The sequence below is a fragment of the Heptranchias perlo genome, chromosome 5 (assembly GCF_035084215.1).
Source record: "Heptranchias perlo isolate sHepPer1 chromosome 5, sHepPer1.hap1, whole genome shotgun sequence".
In the NCBI taxonomy this organism is placed as follows: domain Eukaryota; kingdom Metazoa; phylum Chordata; class Chondrichthyes; order Hexanchiformes; family Hexanchidae; genus Heptranchias; species Heptranchias perlo.
In genome coordinates this window covers 22534785-22543459 of record NC_090329.1, presented here as the reverse complement: position 1 = coordinate 22543459, position 8675 = coordinate 22534785, and the positions used below count along the sequence as shown (strand labels likewise).

The following is an 8675-nucleotide window of genomic DNA, read 5'->3' as shown; positions in this document are numbered from 1 at the left end:
AGCGCCGTGCGCGTGCGGGGAGCGAGGACGCACGGCGCCGTGCGCGCGAGGGTGGGGAGAGGAAGAGGGCGAGGACGCACGGCGCCGTGCGCGCGAGGGTGGGGAGAGGGAGAGGACGCACGGCGCCGTGCGCGCGCGGGGAGAGGGAGAGGACGCACGGCGCCGTGCGCGCGCGGGGAGAGGGAGAGGACGCACGGCGCCGAGCGTGCACGCGCCCTGTTCCCCGGGGAGGGGAGGGGAGGAGCTGCGGGCGGTGACGGGCTTCTGATGTTGGCAGTGAGAGTGGCGGGGCTGCGGGTCTGTGGTTAAAGAACAGCACCGAGTGAGCGGCCGGCCGGCTCCTGTCCGCCGCTGCCGCGGTGCGAAGTGTTTCCCGGTTCCAGTCTGTGGTTTGGAAGCGTGTCCCCGGAATGCGGTGAGTACCTGGGCCGCAAGAGGAAGCGCGGCAGGCGGCCCCCCGGGATGTGGGCCCCAGCCTCGACAGTGATCCCTGTCCTAGGGTTGGAGAGAGGGCCCTCCACCGACCAGGTGCTGCCCGGGCCCGGGAGCTGGGTACCGAGACTGTCAGCGGCTGCTTAATGTCCGATGGGTGAGGGGAGGGAGGGTTATTGATCAGACCCCCCCCCCTCCTGCCCTGTCTCCTTACCACCCCCCTCCTGCCCTGTCTCCTTACCACCCCCCTCCTGCCCTGTCTCCTTACCACCCCCCCTCCTGCCCTGTTTCCTTACCACCCCCCCTCCTGCCCTGTCTCCTTACCACCCCCCCTCCTGCCCTGTCTCCTTACCACCCCCCCTCCCTGCCCTGTCTCCTTACCACCCCCCTCCCTGCCCTGTCTCCTTACCACCCCCCTCCCTGCCCTGTCTCCTTACCACCCCCCTCCCTGCCCTGTCTCCTTACCACCCCCCTCCCTGCCCTGTCTCCTTACCACCCCCCTCCCTGCCCTGTCTCCTTACCACCCCCCTCCCTGCCCTGTCTCCTTTCCACCCCCCTCCCTGCCCTGTCTCCTTACCACTCCGCCTGCCGTGCCTGACCCCTTATGGGCACTGCCTGCCCCCTTACCCACTCTGCCCCCTTGCTCGCCCTGCTCATCCTATTACCTGCCCCCTTACATGCCCTGCCTGCCACCCACTTACACACCCTTGCCACCCACTTACCCACCCTACTCTATCATCACTCCACCTAATGAAGTACTTTTGACATGTTGTCATTGTTGTATTGTAGGAAACACGGCAGCCAATTTGCGCACAGCAAGCAATGTGATAATGACCAGATAATCTGTTGATTGAAGGATAAATATTGGCCAGGGCACCAAATTCTGAAAACAACCAGTTCACAAATTGGATCAGAGTGTAAAGAATGCACTGCGTTCATCAGCATTATCATCATTGTAGTGTACTTCCTCAGACCATCGCTTGGTGAATTGTACATTTTCATCTCTTGCAGTCCTTGGGTCTCCTTAGAGCGGAGAAGCTCCCTAGAGTCTGGGACCTGAGGTGCTTTGGAGTGCGGGATCCTATAAAAGTACGATAGGACCAGAGTGTGGATTTTAGTGAACTGTGCGCAAATTCAAGGCTTGCAGCTGAAGCAGGCATTACCTTTATTCCTTGCTGATCCATCCTGACGCAGGAGTAGGCCATTCGGCCCCTTGAGCGTGTTCTGCCATTCAATTAGATAGATCGCGGCTGATCTGTACTTCAACTCCATTTACCTGCCTTTGCTCCATATCCCTTGACACCCTTACCCAAGATGTTTGAGTTTTTGTTGGTGGCAGGACAAGTTGAAAAGGCTGTTTTTAAAAAAAAGCATACAGGATCCTTGGCTTTATAAACAGAGGCATGGAGTACAAAAACAAGGACATTAATGCTAAACCGTTATAAATCATTGCTTAGGCCCCAGCTGGAGTATTGTGTCCAATTGTGGACACCACACTTTAGGAAGAATGTCAAGGCCTTAGGTCGCAGAAGAGATTTACCTGAATGATATCAGGGATGAGGGACTTCAGTTATGTGGAGAGACTGGGGTTGTTCTCCTTAGAGCAGAGAAGGTTAGGGAGAGATTTAATAGAGGTGCTCAAAATCATGAAGGGTTTTGGTAGAGTAAATAAGGAGAAACTGTTTCCAATGACAGGAGGGTCAGTAACCAGAGGACACAGATTTAAGGTAATTGGCAAAAGAATCGAGATGAGGAGAAATGTTTTTATGCTGTGAGTTGTTATGATCTGGAATGTACTGCCTGAAAGGGTGGTGGAAGCAGATTCAGTAATAACTTTCCGAAGGAAATTGGATAAATACTTGAATTTACAGGGCTATGGGGAAAGAGTAGGGGAGCGGGACTAATTGGATAACTCTTTCAAAGAGCCGGCACAGGCATGACTGGCTGAATGGCCTCCTTCTATGCTGCATCATTCTATGATTCAATGTGGAGGAAGGTACCCGCAGAGCCTGGTTTTCCACTAAATTCAGAACCATTTCCTGCACAATCCTTCTGCAGTTAAGCTACCTGTCTTGATTTATAGTAATGAATGCTTTTCTTGTTTCCAGTAATTGTATTTTTAAAAAATCTTTGCTGAGAGGAATATTCTTGTTCAAGTTATGCGGGACACAATTGAGAACGGTGTAAACCCAGTACTGTGTCTAACAAAGATAATTACTGTTGCCCAGGCAGACCCGCTGGTTTATTTATGACCTCTGCACAGTCTCTGTATACTTCAAAGATCACTGTTGCCCAGGCAGACCCGCTGGTTTATATATGACCTCTGCACAGTCTCTGTATACTTCAAAGATCACTGTTGCCCAGGCAGACCCGCTGGTTTATATATGACCTCTGCACAGTCTCTGTACACTTCAACGCCGAGCAGGGAAAGTTGGAATGAACTGAGTAGTGATCTCAGCAGGGTTTGCAGTTAGTACTTCTCCATTTCCCATGTACATCAGGACGCGTACCATTCCCTGCATTTCGGCACGCAATTCATCACTGCAAATCTGATGCAAATTTCCGTCCCTCGGCACGTTAACCTCCCAGACCCAGCTGTGATTGCCCTTGCTTTGAACTTTTATATTTGACTTTTTGACGCGATTCTGTTTCCCGATCCAATATCAGTGAGCTCGGTTGATATGTACCGGATTATGTGATTGGCAAATATTTGAGCATTGTTGCTAAAAGCACTGGTCAAAGCATTTGTTTGTGGAACACTGAGTGGCCTTTGCCAGACACAGCACTGAATTGACACCGTTCTAAATTGTGCCCCACAGATCTTGAACAGGAATATTCCTCAAAGCAAAGATTTTCTTTTAAATACTGCAGATTGTTTACCTGCTGAGACTCCTGGATGTTCTGTGTTTAAAACAGGCACCAAACACAGAAACATAGAAAATGGGAGCAGGAGTAGGCCATTCTGCCCTTCGAGCCTGCTTTTTTTTTATTCGTTCATGGGATACGGGGCGTTGCTGGCGAGGCCGGCATTTATTGCCCATCCCTAATTGCCCTTGAGAAGATGGTGGTGAGCCGCCTTCTTGAACCGCTGCAGTCCCTGTGGTGAAGGTTCTCCCGCAGTGCTGTTAGGAAGGGAGTTCCAGGATTTTGACCCAGCGACGATGAAGGAACGGCGATATGTTTGCAAGTTGGGATGGTGTTGTTCCCATGAGCCTGCTGCCCTTGTCCTTCTAGGTGGTAGAGGTCGCGGGTGTGGGAGGTGCTGTCGAAGAAGCCTTGGCGAGTTACTGCAGTGCATCCTGTGGATGGTACACACTACAGCCACAGTGCGCCGGTGGTGAAGGGAGTGAATGTTTAGGGGGGGTGGATGGGGTGCCAATCAAACGGGCTGCTTTGCCCTGGATGGTGTCGAGCTTCTTGAGTGTTGTTGGAGCTGCACTCATCCAGGCAAGTGGAGAATATTCCATCACGCTCCTGACTTGTGCCTTGTAGATGATGGAAAGGCTTTGGGGGGTCAGGAGGTGAGTCACTCGCCGCAGAATACCCAGCCTCTGACCTGCTGTTGTAGTCACAGTATTTAATGGCTGGTCCAGTGAAGTTTCTGGTCAGTGGTGACCCCCAGGATGTTGATGGTGAGGGATTCGGCGATGGTAATGCCGTTGAATGTCAAGGGGAGGTGGTTAGACTCTCTGTTGGGGATGGTCATTGCCTGGCACTTATCTGGTGCGAATGTTACTTGCCACTTCAGCGAACATCCCCATTTCTGACCTCATGATGGAGGGAAGGTCATTGATGAAGCAGCTGAAGATGGTTGTGCCAAGGACATTGCCCTGAGGAACTCCTGCAGCAACGTCCTGGGGCTGAGATGATTGGCCTCCAACAACCATTACCATCTTCCTTTGTGCTAGGTATGACTCCAGCCACTGGAGAGTTTTCCCACTGATTCCCATTGACTTCATTTTACTAGGGCTCCTTGGTGCCACACTCGGTCAAATGCTGCCTTGATGTCAAGGGCAGTCACTCTCACCTCAGGAATTCAGCTCTTTTGTCCATGTTTGGACCAAGGCTGTAATGAGGACTGGAGCCGAGTGGTCCTGGTATCACTGAGCAGGTTATTGGTGAGTAAGTGCTGCTTGATAGCACTGTCGACGACACCTTCCATCACTTTGCTGAAGATTGAGAGTAGACTGATGGGGTGGTAATTGGCCTGATTGGATTTGTCCTGCTTTTTGTGGACAGGACATTCCTGGGCAATTTTCCACGTTGGGTAGATGGCAGTGTTGTAGCTGTACTTGAACAGTTTGGCTAGAGGCGCAGCTAGTTCTGAAGCACAAGTCTTCATCAGTACAGCTGGGATGTTGTCGCGGCCCATAGCCTTTGCTGTATTGAGTGCACTCAGCCGTTTCTTGATATCACGTGGAGTCAATCGAATTGGCTGAAGACTGGCTTCAGTGGTGGTGGGGATATCGGGAGGAGGCTGAGATGGATCATCCACTCGGCACTTCTGGCTGAAGATGGTTGCAAACGCTTCAGCCTTGTCTTTTGCACTCACGTGCTGGACTCTGCCATCATTGAGGATGGGGTTGTTTACAGAGACTCCTTCTCCCGTTAGTTGTTTAATTGTCCATCACCATTCATGACTGGATGTGGCAGGACTGCAGAGCTTTGATCTGATCCGTTGGTTGTGGAATCGCATAGCTCTGTCTATAGCATGTTGCTTCCGCTGTTTCGCATGCATGTAGTCTTGAGTTGTAGCTTCACCAGGTTGGCACCTCATTTTTAGGTACGCCTGGTGCTGCTCCTGGCATGCTCTTCTACACTCCTCATTGAACCAGGGTTGATCCCCTGGCTTGTTGGTAATGGTAGAGTGAGGAATATGCTGGGCCATGAGGTTACAGATTGTGCTGGAATACAATTCTGCTGCTGCTGATGGCCCACAGCGCCTCATGGATGCCCAGTTTTGAGCTGCTCGATCTGTTCTGAATCTATCCCATTTAGCACGTTGGATGGTGTCCTCAGTGCGAAGACGGGACTGCGTCTCCACGAGGACTGTGCGGTGGTCACTCCTACCAGTACTGTCATGGACTGATGCATCTGCAACAGGTAGATTGGTGAGGACAAGGTCAAGTAGGTTTTTCCCCTCGTGTTGGTTCGCTCACCACCTGCTGCAGGCCCAGTCTGGCAGCTATGTCCTTCAGGACTCGGCCAGCTCGGTCAGTAGTGGTGCTACCGAGCCACTCTTGGTGATGGACATTGAAGTCCCCCACCCAGAGTACATTCTGTGCTCTTGCTTCCCTCAGTGCTTCCTCCAAGTGGTGCCACTCCCAGGGCCACTCCCTCCTGACTGTATATCACTGTCCCGCCACCTCTGGTGGGTCTGTCCTGCCGATGGGACAGGACATACCCAGGGATGGTGATGAAAGAGTCTGGGATGTTGGCTGAAAGGTATGATTCTGTGAGTATGGCTATGTCAGGTTGTTACTTGACTAGTCTGTGGGACAGCTCTCCCTATTTTGGCACAAGTCCCCAGATGTTCGTGAGGTGGACTTTGCAGGGTCGACTGGGCTTGGTTTGCCTTTGTTGTGTCCGGTGCCTAGTGGTGCATCCGGTTTTATTCTTATTATGACTTTTTTTTCAGTGAGATTTTACAACTGAGTGGCTTGCTAGGCCATTTCAGAGGGCAATTCAGAATCAACCACATTGTTGTGGGTCTGGAGTCACACATCGGCCAGACCGGGTAAGGACGGCAGGTTTCCTTCCCTGAAGGACATTAGTGAACCAGATGGGTTTTTACGACAATCCGGTAGTTTCATGGCCACCATTACTGATACTAGTTTTTTTTAATTCCAGATTTTATTTAATTAATTGAATTTAAATTCCCCAGCTGACTCCAGATTATTAGTCCAGGCCTCTGAATTACTAGTCCAGTAACATAACCACTATGCTACCGTACCCGGTATTCAATATGATCATGGCTGATCCTCTATCTCAATACCATATTCCCGCTCTCTCCCCATTCCCCTTGATGCCTTCTGTGTCTAGGAATCTATCTATCTCATTATTAAATATATTCAGTGACTTGGCCTCCACAGCCTTCTGTGGTAGAGAATTCCACAGGTTCACCACCCTCTGAGTGAAGAAATTTCTCCTCACCTCAATCCTAAGTGTCCTACCCCCTTTCCTGAGACTGTGACCCCTCGTTCTGGACCCCCCAGCCAGGGGAAACATCCTCCCTGCATCCAGCCTGTCTAGCCCTGTCAGAATTTTATACGTTTCAATGAGATCCCCTCTCATTCTTCTAAACTTGAGTGAATACAGGCCAAGTCGACCCAATCTCTCCTCATACGACAGTCCTGCCATCCCAGGAATCAGTCTGATAAACCTTCACTGCACTCCCTCTATGGCAAGTATATCCTTTCTTAGGTAAGGAGAACAAAACTGCACACAATACTCCAGGTGTGGTCTCACCAAGGCCCTGTATAACTGCAGTAAGATATCCTTGCTCCTGTACTCAAATCCTCTTGCAATGAAGGCCAACATACCATTTGCCGCCTTAACTGCTTGCTGCACCTGCAGGTTTGCTTTCAGTGACGGTGTACAAGGACACCTAGGCCTCTTTGTACATCAACATTTGCCAATCTATCACCATTTAAATAATGCTCTGCCTTTCTGCTTTTCCTTCCGAAATGGATAACTTCACATTTATCCACGTTATACTGTATCTGCCATGTATTTGCCCACTCATTCAACTTGTCTAAATCGCCTTGAAGCCTCTTTGCATCCTCCTGACAGCTCACAATCTCAACTAGTTTTGAGTCGTCAGCAAATTTGGAAATATTACATTTGGTTCCCTCATCCAAATCATTGATATAGCTGGGGCCCAAGCTCTAATCCCTGTGGTACCCCATTTATTCCTACTCTCTGTTTCCTGTCTGTTAACCAATTTTCAATCCATGCCAGTATATTCCCCCCAATCCCAGTGCTTTAATTTTGCACACTAGCCTCTTATGTGGGACTTTATCAAAGCCTTCTGAAAATCCAAATAAACCATACCCACTGGTTCTCCCTTATCTATTCTACAAGTTACATCCTCAAAAAAACTCCAGTAGGTTTGTCAAACACGATTTCCCTTTCACAAATCCATGTTGACTTTGTCTAATTCCGTTGATATTTTCTAAGTGTCCTGCTATCACATCCTTCATAATGGACTCTAGCATTTTCCTTAATACTGATGTAAGGCTGACCGGTCTGTAGTTCCCTGTTTTCTCTCTCCCTTTTTTAAATATTGGGGTTACATTTGCCACCCTCCAATCTGCAGGAACTGTTCCATAATCTGTAGAATTTTGGAAGATAACAACCAATGCATCAACTATTTCCATGGCTACCTCATTTAGCCATTTGCATGACTACCTCTGGGATGCAGATCATCAGGCCCTGGGGATTTATCAGCTTTCAGTCCCATTAATTTCTCCAGCACTTTTTTTTCTAATACTAATTTCCTTTAATTCCTCCTTCTCACTCGACCCTTGGTTCCCTAGTATTTCTGGGAAGTTATTTGTGTCCTCTTCCGTGAAGACAGAACCAAAGTACTTGTTTAATTGTTCTGCCATTTCTTGTTTCCCATTATAAATTCTCGTTTCTGACTGTAAGGGACCTACATTTGACTTCACTAATCTTTTTCTTTTTGAGCATCAAGTAGGTATATCGTTTTTTGGATGTAATTCCCTTCATATTGACCGAGAGTTGCTTAAAGGGGAAGCAAACTATGGGCATGTACTTACTCAAAGGGGAAGGTGACGAGTAAGTACAAGCACTTGTAAGTAACCATCAAGTTTCCCCCGGGCTGTACGCATTTCTGATGTGCAAGCTAACTAAAGGGCTCTGGCTTCTTGGATCCCCACCAATATGGTCGTTGGACTGTCAGGAACATGCAACAGTGGACCAGTACATCACTGTCTTGTCTGGTTTTAATCCCTGCCATGTCTCCGCTCTGCATCTCCCATACAGTGTTGCTCAAATTGGGGTATTAAACCTATGTCCTATATGAAGAAAGAGCTTATATTTATATAGTGCCTTTCACAACCTCAGGATGTACCAATGTGTTTTGTAGCCAGTAAATTACTTTTGAAGAATAGTTACTGTTGTAATGTAGGAAACGTTGCAGCCAATTTGTGCACAGCAAGATCCCACAAACAGCAATGTGATAATGACCAGATTATCTCTTTCAGTGATGTTAATTGAGG

The 8675-nt window shown here is 49.2% G+C and overlaps 1 protein-coding gene across 3 annotated transcripts in view; it reads left to right on the top strand.

Moving 5' to 3' along the window:
• The first annotated feature begins 223 nt into the window (after positions 1 to 223).
• heatr5b (HEAT repeat containing 5B) overlaps positions 224 to 8675 on the top strand; it is a 116337-nt gene continuing 107885 nt past the window's right edge. The window contains exon 1 of one of the 3 annotated variants that reach the window (XM_067984111.1): positions 224 to 415. The gene's annotated coding sequence lies outside the window, so the exon portion shown is untranslated. The remainder of the gene's footprint in view (positions 416 to 8675) is intronic. The other 2 variants (XM_067984110.1, XM_067984109.1) reach the window with 2 other exon arrangements.